The sequence below is a fragment of the Pelophylax lessonae genome, assembly GCF_965119305.1.
Source record: "Pelophylax lessonae genome assembly, chromosome: 5".
Lineage (NCBI taxonomy): Eukaryota > Metazoa > Chordata > Amphibia > Anura > Ranidae > Pelophylax > Pelophylax lessonae.
The window spans coordinates 412,049,890-412,069,686 of record NC_138772.1 but is presented as its reverse complement, the minus strand read 5'-3'; positions in this window follow the sequence as shown (position 1 = coordinate 412,069,686).

Sequence of the window (19,797 nt, the reverse complement as noted above, 5' to 3'; positions counted from 1 at the left end):
GATCATTGTCTTGTTGGAAGGCAAATCTCTGTCCCAGTCTTAGGTTTTTTGCAGACTCCATCAGGTTTTCTTCCAGAATGGTCCTGTATTTGGCTCCATCCATCTTCCCATCAATTTTAACCATCTTCCCTGTCCCTGCTGAAGAAAAGCAGGCCCAAACCATGATGCTGCCACCACCATGTTTGACAGTGTTGATGGTGTGTTCAGGGTGATGAGCTGTGTTGCTTTTACGCCAAACATAACGTTTTGCATTGTTGCTAAAAAGTTTGATTTTGGTTTCATCTGACCAGAGCACCTTCTTCCACATGTTTGTTGTGTCTCCCAGGTGGCTTGTGGCAAACTTTAAATTACACTTTTTATGGATATCTTTAAGAAATGGCTTTCTTCTTGCCACTCTTCCATAAAGGCTAGATTTGTGCAGTATACGACTGATTGTTGTCCTATGGACAGAGTCTCCCACCTCAGCTGTAGATCTCTGCAGTTCATCCAGAGTGATCATGGGCCTCTTGGCTGCATCTCTGATCAGTCTTCTCCTTGTATGAGCTGAAAGTTTAGAGGGACGGCCAGGTCTTCGTAGATTTGCAGTGGTCTGATACTCCTTCCATTTCAATATTATCGCTTGCACAGTGCTTATTGGGATGTTAAAAGCTTGGGAAATCTTTTTGTATCCAAATCCGGCTTTAAACTTCTCCACAACAGTATCTCGGACCTGCCTGGTGTGTTCCTTGTTCTTCATGATGCTCTCTGTGCTTTAAACGGACCTCTGAGACTATCACAGTGCAGGTGCATTTATACGGAGACTTGATTACACACAGGTGGATTCTATTTATCATCATTAGTCATTTAAGTCCACATTGGCTCATTTATCCTCACCGAACTTCTGGAGAGAGTTTGCTGCACTGAAAGTAAAGGGGCTGAATAATTTTGCATGCCCATTTTTTCAGTTTTTTATTTGTTAACAAAGTTTGAAATATCCAATAAATTTCGTTCCACTTCATGATTGTGTCCCACTTGTTGTTGATTCTTCACAAAAAATTACAGTTTTATATCTTTGTTTGAAGCCTGAAATGTGGCAAAAGGTCGAAAAGTTCAAGGGGGCCGAATACTTTCGCAAGGCACTGTATGTGCCCAGGTCAAATTTCATGAATGGGGTTTACATCCTGTAGCCCTGTTCCCAGGGGAATGGCTTAATGCAAGTATATCCTCTTCACTTCAATTGCCCTGAGTCTGCTCCAATTCAACTGACACTATTGGTTCAGTCATGTTAAATGATCAAGACCACAAGAGATTGCAATAAAATATCAAATTTACTGCTCTTTGGTTTGAGGTTAAAAGAAAGTACAAACAGAATCAAGGATAAAACAAAAATATCAATCGTAATGTAGATCCTGAGTTCCCAACCAATAACTTGAGTAAGGTTCAGGATCTGGAATACAAACCACACATATATAATGTATACACATACATATATATATGCTAGAGGGTTGTATTCTTTAATAATATAAACACACTGAATTTTTCAGTAAATGGAGAGTGACCACAAATTAAGGTTAACCGTACTTGGAGAATAACCATAGAATAACTAGTATAACAGTACTAACTAAATATCAGAGTGCACTCTGTGTACGGATGGGGGCCCCCTTTACACTATATCGCAAGAGTCTCCTGGAGAGTGAGGCCTCACTAGTCTTCACCAGCAAGAAATCCTCAGGCAATCCAAGGAAAATAATTGTAATCCAAGTAAAGGTGATCAATAACTGTAATCCCCAAGGTAGTTAGTAATTGTAATCCACAAAGATGACTAAGAAACGTTCTTGATGCTTTCCAATAGGCAAACAGCCTGGTACTGTAAAAGGGCTTAAGGCCGTGTTCACTCACCACGCACTATGTATGACTGCAGTGTCCAGTGGAGATTTTAGAACTCAGTATGGCCCGCTACTTAAACAGTTCGGCAGTTCTTCTCTGACTCAGTCTAGGTATGTGAATAAATGTAGATGTAGTTGCTGGATGTCTCTCACCCAATACCAGGAACTCCGCTCCACTCTGCAACCAGGCACTGCTCTTCTCAGCGACTCTCTCTCGTCCTGTCAGGCGTCCTTCCGCTGAGTCACACTACCGAGATTCCTCTACCCGCACCGCTCGTCTCAGCTCCGGTGTCCACTACTAGGCCTCCAGCCTACTCCTTTGCGATCCGCCGCAGCTCTTCCCCTTCTGCACAGTACGCTGTCCTCGAGGCAAGAGAGCGAAGGTTGATCCCGCCCCCCTTTATAAAGACACTCCCAGCAGGCTCTGTGAGTCACATTGCTCCCTGGGAGAAGAGTCCTTCCACAAAGCAGTCTATGGTCCTGGCTCCTCCCGGAACTACATCTCCCATAATTCAAAGGTCACTGTCTTTGCAGAACTTCAATAACAAACAACAGTTTGAACAATACTAGCCGTGTGACCAGGCTACAATCCACTTTAATGCATTCCCAGTTTAGGTAACCGTATCACCCTCTCACCCCCCCCCCCCCTACACCTAGCTTAGCCTTTACTCAATCCATTGCTGTGCCTGTCTGTACGAGCTTTCCCTGCTCTGACAGGCTTTACTGAGGCAGCGGTAGCCATTGGTCCTTGCTGCTGTCAGTCAAACCCTGTGACAAGGGGGCACAGCCAAGCCACACTGTCTTTGTCTATGGACACAGGCAGCGTGGCTCAGGATCAAGCTTGCAGGTATGCCACAATTGGAAGCGGATTCTTGTGGTGGAACACAGAGAAGAGGAGGACCCAGGAGCCCCAGTGGGAGACCTGGGAAGAGCAGGTCAGGGCCACTCTGTGCAATGGAATTGCACAGAGCAGGTAAGTATATCAAGTTTGTTTATTTTAAAAATTGAGCTTACAATCACTTTAAGCTTAAAATCAGGCATTTAATTAAAAACATCCAAAACTTTTTTTTTATCAGGAACACCATACACATCCTTCAAACTTTTAGAGGGCTTTGTACATTTAGAATGCTCCGTATTTCACCTGCATTCTTTGGGTAGAGTTGGAAAACATGCATTGATGCAGCTTGTGAAATACTGCAATACATTACGTGAAAAGTAAACAAGTATTTCATAGTCATACATTATGGAATACGGGGGCAGTATTTGGGAACATTGGGTTATACCACCACCTTCAGGAGACTGAATGGCAAAGCAAAGCTGTAAGGACAGCCCAGTATAACCCTTTTCACTCCCAGCATAACTCAGTTTTTTGCATGTGCCCTTAGGAAAAAGACATCTTCTCTCTACACTATGAGAAGGAAGACATTCTTTTTATCAAAACTGTTTTTTTTCTTTTAGCAAGATTATGCAGTTGCTGCAGAGCCACTGGGGCCACTAGTCTTCAGCTCACAAATCCTAGTAGTCCTCTACTTTTCCCTGGGGAGGCGGTACCCGAACCCTACCAGATAGAAGATAGTGGTGTAGACCTGTACTGTCGTCCTTCAGCACTGGATCCTGCTTTTGGTGCAAACCTAGGCACATGGTTCAATACATTGTTAGTTGCAGGTTTCTTTACAAGCCCCCCGTAAGTACCCACAAAATCACTCTATTTTGAAAAGCAAACACTCCAAGGTATTTTCTAAGAGGCTTAATGTCTTTTGTAAATTTATTTTTTGCTACAAGTTTTTGAAAAACCTTTTTTACACGAATTGTCAATTATTAAGATATTTCTAACGCACATCATAGCCATCCATGGCATTACACCCCAAAACACATTCTGTTCTTCCTCCCGAGTATGGGGATATCACATTTGTGAGACCTTTTTTAAAGCCTAGCCACAAAGGTGCCCAAAATCCAGAGAGTACTTTTAGGCTTTCTAGGAGCATAAATTATGCGTTTAATTTCCCGACTACCTATCACATTTTTGGAGGCCCTGGAGAACCAGGACAGTGAAACACACACATAAAATGACCACATTTTGGAAAGCAAACACACCATGGCATTTTCTAGGAGGCATTGTGAGTCTTTTGAAGATTTAATTTTTTGCTACAAATTTTTGGAAAATGTAAAATGAAAATGATTTTTTTCCACAAAGTTTACAATTTATTAAGATATTTCTCACACACAGCATGGGCATACTTAGAAAGAGTAGAGCAGAATGTGTTTTGGGTTGTAGTTCTGAGTATGGCAATGCCACTTGTGTGAGACTTTTTCAGTGCCTAGACTGATTATGTACCAAACATTGTATTTTGTGTATCGCAAAATACAGTTGCATCAAAAGCAATGTACTGTAAAGGTCGCCCCTATATGAGTGGTCAGGGAATATAGCTCAGTGTAGTGTCACCTATAACAGTACTCCTATAGGCCAAGCAAGAAGCTAGCCTAGCCTACCGGTACATGGCCGCCCTGCAGGAATGCCATGTTCACTGATAAAGAAGTTCAGAAGGCTAAAGAAAGGAAGAGCAAAAAAGTTCCTGTTGTTCCAGTTATGCAGTTGCCCACAGGGGATGTCTAGGACTAGTGTCTCGCAGGAACATAGTCAGTGGGGTGTGCAGATGAGTCAGTTCAGGTGGCAGGCAGTGACATGGTGAGCATACAGGCAATGAGCAGACATGGCATGTTTTCTGGCACTGAAGACTAGGAACACACAGCCCAGGGTTATTTATATTGGGCCACAGAGAAAATTAGGAAGACTATTCTATATGGTCACACCCTCTGAACATGATTACTATCTAGGCCTAAGTAACTATCTTTCCCTAAGCTGCACCTTGTGGAGTGCTTCAGTGCATCTGGAAAATATTTACAGCGCTTCACTTTTTCCACATTTTGTTATGTTACAGCCTTATTCCAAAATTGATTAAATTCATTATTTTCCTCAAAATTCTACAAACAATACTCCATAATGACAATCTGAAAGAAGTTTGTTTGAAATTTTTGCAGTTTTTTTAAAAATTAAAAAAAAAAAAATCAAAAGTATTCACAGCCTTTGCCATGACACTCAAAATTGAGCTCAGGTGCATCCTGTTTCCACTGATCATCCTTGAGATGTTTCTACAAATTGATTGGAGTCCACCTGTGGTAAATTCTGTTGATTGGCCATAATTTGGAAAGGCACACACCTATCTATATAAGGACCCACAGTTAAAGGTGCATGTCAGAGCACAAGCCAAGCCATAAAGTACAAGAATTGTCTGTAGACCTCCGAGACAGGATTGTCTCAAGGCACAGATCTGGGGAAGAGTACAGAAAAATGTCTGCAGCATTGAAAGTCCCAATGAGCACAGTGGCCTCCATCATCCCTAAATTAAAGTCGTTTGGAACCAGGAGGACTCTTCCTAGAGCAAGCCGCCTGGCCAAACTGAGCAATCGGGGGAGAAGGGCCTTAGTCAGGGAGGTGACCAAGAACCCGATGGTCACTAGTTCTAGCGTTTCTCTGTTGAGAGAGGAGAACCTTCCAAAAAAACAAACATCTCTGCAGCACTCCACCAATCTGGCCTGTATGGTAGAGTGGCCAGACGGAAGCTACTCCTCAGTAAAAGGGCATATGACAGCCAGCCTTGTGTTTTTGCCAAAAGGCAGATAGAGTCCAAATAGGAGAGACCGCTCCAGGTGGGATGGGTATCAGGTGCCGGTCGGATCCGCAATCCAAAGTCGTATGAAGCAAAAAGAGATGACCGCACTCCGATGTAGATCAAAATTGGAGTATATTTATTCCACATCAAACAATAGGCAAGCTTGAGACATCACACTGTGAGTGCAGGACACAGTGTCCTGCACTCACAGTGTGATGTTTCAAGTTTGCCTATTGTTTGATGTTTCAAGTTTGCCTATTGTTTGATGTGGAATAAATATACTCCAATTTTGATTTACATCGGAGTACGGTCCTCTCTTTTTGCTTCATTTTTGCCAAAAGGCACCTGAAGGACTCTCAGACCATGAGATACAAAATCCTCTGGTCTAAAGAAAAAAAGATTGAACACTTTGGCCTGAACGGCAAGTGTCATATCTGGAGGAAACCAGGCACCTCTCATCGCCCGGCCAATACCATCCTCACAGTGAAGCATGGTGGTGACAGCATCATGCTGTGGGGATGTTTTTCAGCGGCAGGAACTGGAAGACTAGTCAGGATTGAGGGAGAGATGAATGCGGCAATGTACAGAAACATCCTTGGATGAAAAGCTGCTCCAGAGCGCTCTGGACCTCAGACAGGGACGAAGATTCATCTTTTAACAGGACAATGACCCTAAACACACAGCCATGATAACAAATGAGTGGCTACGGGAAAACTCTGTGAATGTCCTTGAGTGGCCCAGCCAGAGCCCAGACTTGAACCTGATTATACATCTGTAGCATCTTACTCAAGAAGACTTGAGGTTGTAATTGCTGCCAAAGGTGCTTCAACAAAGTATTAAGCAAAGGCTGTGAATACTTATGCACATGTGATTTTTATTTTTATTTAGATTTTTTTTTATAAATTTGCAAAGATTTTAAACAAATGTCTTTCATGTTGTCATTATGAGGTATTGTTAGTAGAATTTTGAGGGAAATAATGCATTTAATCCATTTTGGAATAAGGCTGTAGCATAACAAAATTTGAAAAAAGAAGTGCTGTGAATACTTTCCTAAAGCACTGTAGAATCTCTAAGGCTCCATTCACACCTAAGCAGATCGTTTTCGGACTTTTTTGCCGTTCTTTGGAGGCAGACTATGACATCTAACAAAAACGCTTGTAATCTGCCAAAAAAGAAGCTCATGTACTTTTTTGAGCTTCAGGCATTTTGCTTCAGGTGACAAAATGCTCATATGTGAACAGGGGCTATTGAAATTAATGGGATTTTGCTTGTTAGGCATTTTCAGACTTCAGAGATGAGCGTTTTACGAGCTGAAAAATGCTCAGGTGTGAACAGGGCCTAAAAACTGGATCGTGTAATGATCATTTATTCAAATAAAGCACAATAATAATATAGGATTGAAGGTTGCAAAGGAGAGAATGAAGACCTGCTTAATTCTTTCTTGCCTTTTGCTGTATAAACATTTCAAAGTTCTGTCGCCATTGAATTGCTGTGCTCCAACAATCCTGGGTAAACTACAGCCAGGGGAGGACTGGCCCAGGGGGCAGGGGGGCAAATGCCCCCTGGGCTGCTCTGATGCCCTGTAAAAAAGGCTGCACCCCTTCTGCCACAGACATGCCTAAAGGATTCCTGGTGAAGAGAAGTAAAAAGTCCTCACCGCTGACCTACTGAGTGCGGGTTAAGGACAAGGAAAAAGCGCAGCCCCCCCAGTATGGATAGTGTAAATTGTCTGAGCAGAGGCCGGTTCCATGCCACACTGGAGACTCTCCTCCCCCGTGCAGCCCTGACCAAGCTGTCCCAGCTCCCCCAACTGCCCCCCGCTGGACAGGTGGGGAACCTGGATTACATTAATAGAGAGTACCTGGAGCAGAGCTTCAGCCTTGATAGGGGGTCAGGAAGAGGGGGAGGGGGGCCGAGTTGCTGCACCATGGGCCCCTGGTTTGTACTTGCCCCCTGGGCCAAAAGTTTCCAGTCAGCCCCTGACTACAACTTCAGTCAGGGAAAAGGATTATGCAATGTATTAAGTATTATTTTATTTTCCTACAGAACCTGCAAACCATATCATCAGGGGCGTATCTACTATGAGGCAAACAAGGTGTTTGCCTTGGATAGCATTTTAAAGGGGGGGTTGTGCCTGACCTGGGATTATGCCTGCAGCTGCAGGCATCACCCCAGTATAATTTTTTAGAGCTGGCGGTCAGATCTCTTGTATAAGCAATCGGAGCAGCTTACTAGCCCCCTAATTGCTATTAAAAGCAGTGGGAGGAGACATCTCCTCCACAGTTCTCTCAAACTCTCCTGTTCCACTGGCTGACGGGACAGCCAAGCAAAGCCGGGATCGGCTGTTCGTAACAGTAAACCGAAAACGAGGACATTACATCACTTCCAGTTTGTTGGAAACCATCGGAGCCATTTTTTAAAATCAAAAGCATTCAAAAACACAGATCTTGGCGTTTTGAATGCTTTTAAGAGCAGGGAAGGGATTTTGGGGTCTTATAGACCCCAGATCTTTCCATAAAGAATGCCTGTCACATGCCTATTGCTATCACAAGCAGTAACAGTAACAAAGAAAAAAATTAAAGCAACAGTCTAAAAAGAAAAAAAATGATTAAAAAAAAAAAAATGAAAGTGCCCCCCGTCATCCTGTGCTCGTACGCAAAGGCAAATATGCGTGACGGTCCCACATGTATGCAAACAGCGATCATCCCACACACATGAGGTATCACAGCGAACGTCAGATCATTGGCAGTAATTCTAACACCAGACCTCCTGTAAAATAGTAACCTGTAAAGGCCTTTATTAAAGCATCACCTATAGATAGTAAAACTTATGTCGTTTGTTGCCGTGCATGGGGGCGTTCACAATTTTAGAGCAGGTGGGGGGGCCCAAATTTAGACGGTGGGGTTGGAGCACCTGATATTAGTCTTGCCTAGGGCAGCACAAAACCAAAATACACCACTGCATATGATTGCAAAGATGAGGGTGCAATTCCCTTTTTTTCAGTTTTTTGGCCAGTCAAGACTTGATAAGTGTCTGTATTGTTATTGTATACAGTTTAATTGTTGGCCTTTGCACTAGGTGACTGTAGAATAAAATCCCTGAGGGTGTGCTATGTGAAGAGTGTGCTAAAGATAACATTTCTTGTTAGGCGTAGCAACCAATCAGCTTCCAACTATCAAGTTCAGGCTTAGAATAAATAATAGAAGCTGATTGGTGGTGATGGGTAACAAAAATGTTATCTTTGGTATGCTCTTCATACATCATGCCCTGAATGCTTTCAGTATCAGTTTACTCACATGGCTCTGTGGTCTGTTACATTAAAATAAGCCGTTCTGTCTCAAAGTTCAAATGCAAGGACCGCAGAGCATCCTAGTCACCAGTTTATTTTTCAGCAGACTGTTGGCTAAAGGGGACATTTGATTTAAAGTGGTTTTAAACCTCAGACATGAAAGATGAACAAAGCATAGCATATCCCTCTATAGTGTGTACTTATCCCAATTAAGAGCACTAAGTGTAATTTCTGTCTGCTGCTTCGCGTCTCTTCTATCTGCATGAATCACTTCTAACAAGTTTTCCTGACACCAAGAGAAAAATGGTGACAGGGCAGAAACCTCCAACACATAGCCTGTGATTGACAGCTTCAGTTCTCTCAGAGCTCTCCACCCCCTGTTTTCTGAATTCTCAGACAAACTTGATAAATTCTGGACTTTGAATGGATGTCGAGAAGAGAAGACTGCAGATAAGTACAACCTATGTAGGAGCAGAAGGAACAAGGTGTGACAGATCAAGCCCAGAAAAAGTTAATCTGTAACACTAGCAGCGCTACCACATATTTAATAATCATAAAATAATCATCTAAAATGTCCATAAACAGTATAACATGCAATCGCTGGAGATAGGAGATTCACTAAACCCAATGATGCAGTCCAAGTTCAGGTGCAGATGACAGAAATTGGTGAGAAAGAAGTGCAGCTAGCTGTATATTCAGTGTGCCTCCACCATCAAGCCGTGACACCCCATCAAAATGGACACTCACCAAATCGATGATCAATAAAAGCCTGCATACATCAAAAGGTATTCTCCACCAATGGACAAATTTGCACCCCCAGCTTGGCTCTCAGAGGGATTCCATTTCTCAAACGCCAACCAACTCATGCAGGTAGAAGCAAAACAGGGGACACATGGTGTAATTCCGTACACATTTTATTGAAAATACTAATAAAAGCAAGTCCCTGGTTCCCCACAGAGTACTACTCACAAATAGAGAAGGTATTCAGGCATTACGAATGCATAGGAAAGAAAGCCCACCCGCCTCTGTCCTCCAAACCGACCGCTCGGTACCTAGCAAGCCGGAACTGACAGCGTGGCGTGGCGTCTCACGTTGTTATGGCGACCGCGCACTCACGCCCCAACGCGTTTCATCATCACGGACTTCAACTGAGGGCGTGAGTGCGCGGCACGGTCACCTCGTCTTATACTCCTCCGTGCGCAGACGCAGCTAATCTTGCTTTTAATCAAGAGAGCGGAACACTGCCCATACTTCCGCCCTTACTACATGGGGAGAGAAATTAACATGGTGTCCGCAGATAATGTATAACACCTCTTCCCTCAGCTGGTCTGCCGATCATCGCATATACATGCAATCTCAGAGACCAACAAAGTTTCAAGGCATTAGAACGAAAATATATCTGAATGACACCACTATTATGAAAAAAATGACCCCTACCGAAGAAGTCAAGGAGAGACTGAACGCTCTGACGTAACGCGTATAGGGGGCGGAGCCTGTGCGCCTGACGCTGACCGTCTTCCAGGTATCGCTACATGTCTCACTGCCATACAAGCAGGCACGGCTGAGTGCCTGTATAATGTGAGTACCTTGTTTTACTTGAATAAAAGCCATTACACTGCATACAGAGAGCACTAGATTCTGTTCTTTATCCCCATATTTATGTCCTCGTTTCCAGAGAGTAAGAGGCTGGAAAGAGATCCCTTTGGTTCTGTATATCTGTATACAAGCTGTAGCTGACCCGTCTGGGTCTTGTGCTGAGGTCCTCATTTCTGGAGAGTGAGAGGCTGGAGAGAGATCCCTTTGGTTCTGTATATCTGTATACAAGCTGTAGCTGACCCGTCTGGGTCTTGTGCTGAGGTCCTCATTTCTGGAGAGTGAGAGGCTGGAGAGAGATCCCTTTGGTCCTGTATATCTGTATATATGCTGATGCTGACCCGTTTGGGTCCTGTGCTGAGGTGAAAGGCCAATTTATCTGGTGAAGGGATTTGCACACAAGAGGTGTATGTCATACCTTATGGGATTGTTGGTTTCCTGCTAACACTTTGGACACAGAGCACTATTATTACATGAACTGTTTGATGGACACAATTTTTTGATTATCTGGCGCATCACTTTCTTTATATTGATACATTGTACACCTACCCATTCACCAAAAAAAGTGTCAAAAATAAAGACAGGAGGCAGTTTTTGACAATTTCTTTATTAAAAATAAAAAACAACGTCCCTCGATGTAGATCCATCATCGGTCACAACACCCAGCGCCACCAGACCTGAAAAAAGAAAAGCTAACCACCCACTGCAGGCTCTGCCGTTTGACAGTTGTTATATAGGTAAGGGGTGGGACCACCTGGGAATGTCACTTGGTGGCCACACCCCTTTGTGACATCATCGACCCAGCATCCCAGAACTAGACGACTGCGCTGTAGCTGTTATTCGGCTATAGCGCGGTCAACAAGTGGTTACAATTTGTTTTTTTTTTTGCATAGATGCATGTCCCCCAGGGCAGTACCTGGGACCCCATACCCTTTTTATGGCAATAACTTCCATATAAGCCTTCCGAATGGGGACTTTTGATTTTTTAAATTTAGGTCTCACAGACTTTAATGGGATTTTGCAAAACCAAACAGGAGGATGTTTGGCCCATTTCTGTGAAGGAGGATTTGTTTAATCTCTGTGTATCATCTGAGGCCAGTCATCTAACTGGGTAAAAGTAAGGCTGGCCATACACTATACAATTTTCTTGTTCAACTTTCCTTTAGATTTACCAAAACCATGTAATATAGGGTCAAACCTAAACACTTTCAATTTGTATGCAGTCAGACAGGCCCTTGCACTACATAGTTTAAGGTAAATCTAAAGGAAATTGAATAAGAAAATTGTATAGTGTATGGCCAGCCTAAGGCTTTACAACCACTTTAACCACTTCAATACTGGGAACTTTCTGCCCAGGCCAATTTTCAGCTTCCAGCGCTGTCACACTTTGAATGGCAATTGCGCAGTCATGCAACGATGTACCCAAATTAAATTTTTATCATTTTTTTTCACACAAATAGAGTTTTCTTTGGGTGCTATTTAATCACTGCTGTGTTTTTTGTAACTAAAATAAAAACAAAAAAAAAAAAGACCAAAAATGTTGAAAAAAAAAAGTTTTTCTTAGTTTGTCAGAAAATGTTGTGAATAAGTAATATTTCTCCTTCACTGATGTGTGCTGGTGAGGCTGCACTGAAGGGCACTGATGTGGAGGCACTAATATGCCGCACTGATGAGCAGGCACTGAAAGGCAGTACTGATTGGTGTCACTGATGGGCACTGATTGTTGTCACTCATGAGCACTGACTGGCATCACTTGCTGGGGACTGTTGGGGCTGCACTGTAATAAGGATTACCTGTACAGTCTCCCCTGCGAGGAGATGCCACTGATCGGCTCTCCTCGTCTCACACACTGTCAGTGTGAGGCAAGGAGAGCTGACAAATGGCACTCCTGTGTTTACATGTGATTGGAGTGGGGTCGTGCCATGTCCCTGCCCGCGATCACTGCGCTGCGTGCCCCTGTGAGCGCACAAGAGCAGCGGCACTGGGGCGATGTCATATAACGAGATCCCGCCAGCCGTATAGTAAAATGACGCAGGTTAAAGTAGTTCTAAGGTTCTAAGGCTGAAAGGTTTTTTACCTTTTATGCTTTGCTTGCATGAAGGTAAAAAAAACCTTCAATGTGCAGCTCCCCCCCCCTATGAATACATACCTAAGCCTGATCTCAATTTAGCGATATGCACAAGTGTCGAGGCTCTCCCGGGTCTCTCCCTACTCATTTGCTGAGGTTAAGGAGCCATCTCAGAACGCGCTATTTTCTCAATGAATGCAAGGCATTCTCTGATTCGATACCTGGAAGACAGCATAGATAACTAGAGTAGTGGCAACTACTAAAGTGATAATTCACTTCCACAAAACATATGTATGCAGCACAAATAAATCAATAACGTGACTAAATAATGTGCTAAAATTCATAAATTAGACAACAGTAGAAATATATATATATATATATATATATATATATATATATATATATATATATATATATACACACACACACACACACACACACATATATACACACATATACACAGTATCTCACAAAAGTGAGTACCCCGCTCACATTTTTGAAAATATTTTTTTATATCTTTTCATGTGACAACACTACTGAAGAAATGACATTTTGCTACAATGTAAAGTAGTGAGTGTACAGCTTGTATAACAGTGTAAATTTGCTGTCCCCTCAAACAAACTCAACATATAGCCATTAATGTCTAAACCACTGGCAACAAAAGTGAGTATACCCCTAAGTGAAAATGTCCAAATTGGGCCCAGTGTTAAATTTGGTGTCATCGCTCTCACTTTCCTTTACTGGTCACTGGAAGTTCAACATGGCACCTCATGGCAAAGAACTCTCTGAGGATCTGAAAAAAAGAATTGTTGATCTACATAAAGATAGCCTAGGCTACTGTATAAGAAGATTGTCAAGACCCTGAAACTGAGCTGCAGCACGGTGGCCAAGACCATACAGTGGTTTAACAGGACAGGTTCTACTCAGAACAGGCCTCGCCATGGTCAACGAAAGAGGTTAAGTGCATGTGCTCCGCGTCATATCCAGAGGTTGTCTTTGGGAAATAGACATATGAGTGCTGCCAGCATTGCTGCAAAGGTTGAAGGGGTGGGGGGTCAGCCTGTCAGTGCTCAGACCATACGCCGCACACTGCATCAAATTGGTCTGCATGGCTGTTGTCCCAGAAGGAAGTCTCTTCTAAAGGTTATGCACAAGAAAGCCTGCAAACAGTTTGCTTAAGACAGACAGTCTAATGACATGGATTACTGGAACCATGTCCTGTGGTCTGATGAGACCAAATTTTTATCTTTCAGTGTTCCAAATAGCTGGACTGCTAACTCACCAGCAATCCATGCTGCTCATATAAGTGCAGCATAAACCCATGCAACCACAAACATTAGGAACTTTGTTTGCTTCTTCCCCACAGTCACAATGCCTTATGAGCGCCAATATTGCTGCCAGGTGAGTGTGCAGCAAATAGAGCTTAACAATGGTAATGATTGTAGGCATCAATTTGAAGCATCTATAACTTCAGGGGGTAATACTCCTGCTAGTTGCTCAGATAGTGTAATACTGTTTATTGTGAGCAGCAGCTAAAGCGTATAAATATATTGCAGATACACCAGATGAAACCATTAAAAAGTAACTGCTGACACTTCTATTTAACGCCACCATTCGTCCTTCGATGTGGAGGCGTGACATCCCGCAGTAAACTCCACCCAATGCTTTGGCAGCCACACTACTATAGTCAGGGTTAGGTGAAAGACGTTGTTCATATTGAACTGTTTTGCCACACTTGTTCAAAAAAGGTACATCAACCATTTTAAGCCTGATCTGAAGGTATTTAAAGGGGTGCGTGTTGGTTCTGGCGTATCCAAAGAAACAGGGTCTGTAAAGCACTAATGGTTTGTAAAGTAACATTGCTACAAAGGGTTAACTCGCCAAGACAAGGAAAAGGAGTGTAGTTGCTAAGAGTAACCAAGCACAAAATTTAGACACAAGCAACCAGTTATTAGGCGTGGTACCTGGTACGGTGGCAGGTCCTCCAGTACAGAGAGGATCGCTGTCTTGCTCCTAGTGGTCAGTATCCAAAAGCAACCTGATATGAAATATACAGATACAGAGATCTTTGGCCTGGTCACAAAGTACAGAACTAAAGAGTTATTAAGTGCATGTATGAGATCCACGCTAGATCCTCGTTGGAACACCATTCTGTTACTGGGAATGAGGTAACAGAGGTAGGCTAGACTGGTGGAGTCGGTGCAGGCTCAGCACATCCCTCCTAAATCAGCATACAGGTTACAGTGTGTAGTGACATGGGACAAGACACTTTATAGAGGAACTCGGCAATTTTACTGCACACAGTGAATGCTCATCTCTATGTGGGAAACTACCCTAATGTTAGATTCTTCACATGACCGCAGTCTTCCCCTGGTCCCAGGCATTGATGAGTCTGCTCTATGCAAAAGGTACCCCCATGTGCAGGGAGAGGTAGACCTCATCCGCACACAGATATGGCATGTGCATACAGTGCATCTGGAAAGTATTCACAACGCCTCACTGTTTCCACATTTTGTTGTTACAGCCTTATTCCAAAATTGATTAATTTCATTATTTTCCTCACAACAATACCCCATCATGACAGCGTGAAAGAAGTTTGTTTGAAATCTTTGTAATTTTATTAAACATAAAAAAAGGAAAATAATTTCATGTACATAAGTATTCATAGCCTTTGCTCAATACTTTGTTGAAGCACCTTTGGCACCAATTACAGCTTTAAGTCTTTTTGAGTATGATGCTACAAGCTTGGCTCACCTATTTTAGGGCAGTTTCTCCCATTCTTCTTTGCAGGACCTCTCAAGCTCCATCAGGTTTGATGGGGAGCACTGGTGCACAGCCATTTTCAGATCTCTCCAGAGATATTCAATCAGGTTCAAGTCTGGGCTCTAGCTGGGCCACTTAAGGACATTCACAGAGTTGTCCCACAGCTTTGTTATCTTGGCTGTGTGCTTAGGGTTGTTGTCCTAGATTACAATACAAGGATAAAAGTGTTAAAAATGTGGTAATTGGAGTTTAAACAGCTTTAAACTGGTTGTGCTCAGTGCACTTTCTAGACACACCAAGGGGTGTATTTATTTAAAAAAAAAATAATTGCATAGCAGTGTCCCCAGTAAAAGTGCATGTATATTTGTTCTTTGCCGAGGGAGCAAAATACAACAGTTATTAGGCTATTTACTACACGGGAAAAATGTTTTTCACTGATTTAGATGGAAAAAATTGCAGTTGGCTACCAGATTGTGCTCAGTATCACGATTTTGCCCATTCGCACAGAACACATTTACTTGCACTTTCACTGCTATCCAATACACCTCTAAATGTTCCCGATACTTGAAAAATGATTATAACCCATTCAACTTTATGTTGTCCTGATTCACATTAACCACTTCAGCTCGAGAAGGTTTTACCCCCTTAATGACCAGGCCATTTTTTGCGATTCTGCACTGCACCATTTTAACTGATAATTGTGCGGTCGTGTGAAGCTGTACCCAAATAAAATTGATGTCCTTTTTTCCCACAAATAGAGCTTTCTTTTGCTGGTTTTTGATCACCTCTGCGGTTTTTAGATTTTGCTCTATAAACAAAAAAGGAGTGAGAATTTTGAAATAAACAATATTTTTTACTTTCTGCTATAAAACATTCCCAATAAAAAAAAAATGTAAAAAATCAAATTTCTTTATTAGTTTTGGCCAATTTGTATTCTGCTACATATTTTTGGTGAAAAAAAATCCCAAAAAGCATATAATAATTGGTTTTGCGCAAAAGTTATATCATTTACAAACTACGGGATAGATTTATGGACTTTTCATTTATTTATTTATTTATTGTTATTAGTAATGGCGGCAATCAGCAGATTTTATCGGGACTGCGACATTGCCACGGACAGATCGGACCCCTAACTGACATTTTTGAAATTTTTTGGGGACCAGTGACAATACAGTTATCAGTGCTAAATAATATGCACCGTTACTGTATAAATGACGCTGGCATGGAAGGGGTTAACACGGGGGTGATCAAGGGGTTAAATGTGTTCCCTTTTCTGCTTACTAACTGTGTGGGGGGATGGGTTGGACAGAGGCAGAGAGAGATCTGTAAATCAGCTTAGCTGAATCACACAATTTTTCCCTGCCTCTCTGACAGTAGAGCCGTCTGCTTTGTTTACATAGGCAGGCGGCTTTTCTGTCATTCTAGCCAAAGATCGCAGGAGGCCAGTGGCGATTGAGCCTGTTCCTCCCACGGTCTACCTCCCGCTGTGCCACTGAAACCGTCTGCACATAATCATGTAGATCTACGTAATTATGTGCAGCTGAGCCGCCCTGCCGCAGTAAATCTGCGTGGGGCGGTCGGCAAGTGGTTAAAGTGGTTGTAAGGGCAGAAGGTTTTTTTTTTCACCCTAATACAGCCTCTGCATTTAGGTAATAAAAACCTTCTGAGTGCAGCTTCCCACCTCATACTTACCCGATCCATCTCAATCCAGTCATGTGCATGAGAGCAGCGGCTCCATCAGCTCTCTACCTTCTCATAGGTTCTAACTGCTGTCAATCACAGCCAGTGACTAGGAAGTGGGGGTGGGGGCCAAGCAGGAGTGAGCCCACACGAGTTCCCCCATAGTAAATGGCTTGCTATGGTGGGCACTTGGTGGGGGGGGGAGCCAGGAGCACCAGCGGGGACACCAGAAGAGGAGGATCTGGGGCTGCTCTATGCAATACCATTGCACATAGCAGGTAACTATACCATGTTTGTTAAAAAACATTAAAAAAAGGGTTAACACAAACACTTTAACATGAACAGAACATCGGTACATGACTTCTAGGTTACATTTCCAGTTTGCTGCACTCTCAACAGTATTGTCTGCAGTTTCTTTGTTTTGACATGTAAAGTATAAAGGAAAATGTAAAAAGGATTTCCAGAACTGGAGAAAATCACAAACTATGTAACCCACTTATTCAGAAAATGATGTGTAATTTCTTGTTTGTAAAAAGCATTTTTCCATTTCAATAATGATATTTTTTAGTCGTCACTTACTTCAAAAAACCTGAATTTCAGGATGGTGCAGTTTGCATAATTGCATAAGTGGAAATTTTTAAGAAATGTAGTGCAAAGGATAAAACCTACAGTAGGGAAATTCACACTCAGATGGGTCTTTAAAGCTTCATTAGGCTTACTGACAAGGCAACTAAAATATTTTTTACTTTGTTACTTACTTTGTAAGTAATTACTCTAATGGGATTAAAGTAGACCTGTCAAGAGACAGGAGGTACGGTCTGTTTAACCCTGTAAATGCCCCATCAATGCACCGCTATTGTTTGCATTGCACACAGTTGTTGGATGTTTGCAGCAAGTTCTTAGCCACTTAAATGGGTCATGTTCAGTAGGCGGTACCACCGCCAAAGAAAATTGAGGTTTCATTTTTGCCGTGGATGTGAATAAAAGAATTACACTGTGATTACGGAGTCGGAATAGCATAGGAATTGTGTGTAACTGGAGCCATGTGAGTAACGATTCTAGGACAATATCCCCCCTGGACAATATCCCCCCTGGACAACATCCCCCCGGACAATATCCTCCGGACAATATCCCCCCTGGACAACATACCCCCGGACAATATCCTCCCTGGACAACATCCCCCCGGACAATATCCTCCCTGGACAACATCCCCCCGGACAATATCCTCCCTGGACAATATCCCCCCTGGACAACATCCCCCGGGCAATATCCCCCCGGACAATATCCCCCCTGGACAACATCCCCCCGGGACAATATCCCCCCTGGACAATATCCCCCCTGGACAACATCCCCCCGGACAATATCCTCCCTGGACAACATCCCCCCGGACACTATCCCCCGGACAATATCCTCCCCGGACAACATCCCCCCCGGACAATATCCTCCCTGGACAACATCCCCCCGGACAATATCCCCCGGACAATATCCTCCCTGGACAATATCCCCCCTGGACAATATCCCCCGGACAATATCCCCCCTGGACAACATCCCCCCCGGACAATATCCTCCCTGGACAATATCCCCCCTGGACAACATCCCCCGGGCAATATCCCCCTGGACAATATCCCCCCTGGACAACATCCCCCTGGACAATATCCCCCCGGGACAATATCCCCCCCGGACAATATCCCCCCTGGACAATATCCCCCCTGGACAATATCCCCCTAGACAACATCCCCCCTCTAACCCTAACCCTCTAACCCTATGTACAGGGGGATGTTTTCCGGGGGGATATTGTCCCGGGGGATATTGCCCGGGGGATGTTGTCCCGGGGGGATATTATCCGGGGGATGTTTTGCCTGGGGGATTATGTCCAGGGGGATGTTTTCCGGGGGGATATTGTCCTGATACCGTGATTAACAGGCACTGTACCTTCTGTACCTAATTTGGTTTTTAGCGGCTGCAAGAGGAAAATACAGCAAATGCTGTCCCCGCCACCCCTCCTGTCTTGGTCTGACTTTAAGGCAGCAAGTTAGCAGGCTGAATCTCAGGGGTCTGGATCCTAGCTCCCCTGAGATCAGCAGCAATGGGGGCTCACAGAGCAGCCAGTGGTGTGCAGCTCAGCTGGGTCAGTCCAGCCCGATCCAAACTTCCAAATCCCAGCTAGTGTCAGCATTGTAGACATTGGACCCTCTCAATTTGACACCCCCCTCAAGTTGGCACCCAGGGCATGTGTCCCCCCTGCCCCCTCCCCCTTTTTTTTCGGCCCTGATATAAGGTACTTTACATACAACAATAGATTTATTTTTTTAACCAGAGTTTAGTTGCCCACTAGACTGGCTTTATAGGAACATTGCTACATTTTACATACATCGCTGTCCCTGGAAATCAAGCTTATTTTCAAATCTATATAAAAAGCCTCATACGTGGCATACGATATTATTTCCTATCACCCTCATTGTCTATGGTAAGTGTTTAATATACAGTAGAGGTATTTTTAAAGAATTTGAGACACAGTATAGTGGAGAATATAGCACAGTATGGCGGCTTATGTACTTTCATACTTAATTAGTCCAGTGCCCCTGGGATTATTTTAATATAATGCAACAATGTCTCAACATAGATCTCTGCCTCTGTAGCCAACTAATCCCTCCATATTCTGAGAAGGAGCTTCTGAATTTGTGAGCACACAAGTAGGTTGATAGTAGGGTGGAAGTACACTGGAGGACACCTAGATCTATATTTATACATATGTACAATATCTCACAAAAGTGAGTACCCCCCTCACATTTTTGTAAATATTTTATTATATCTTTTCATTTGACAACACTGAAGAAATTACACTTTGCTACAATGTAAAGTAGTGAG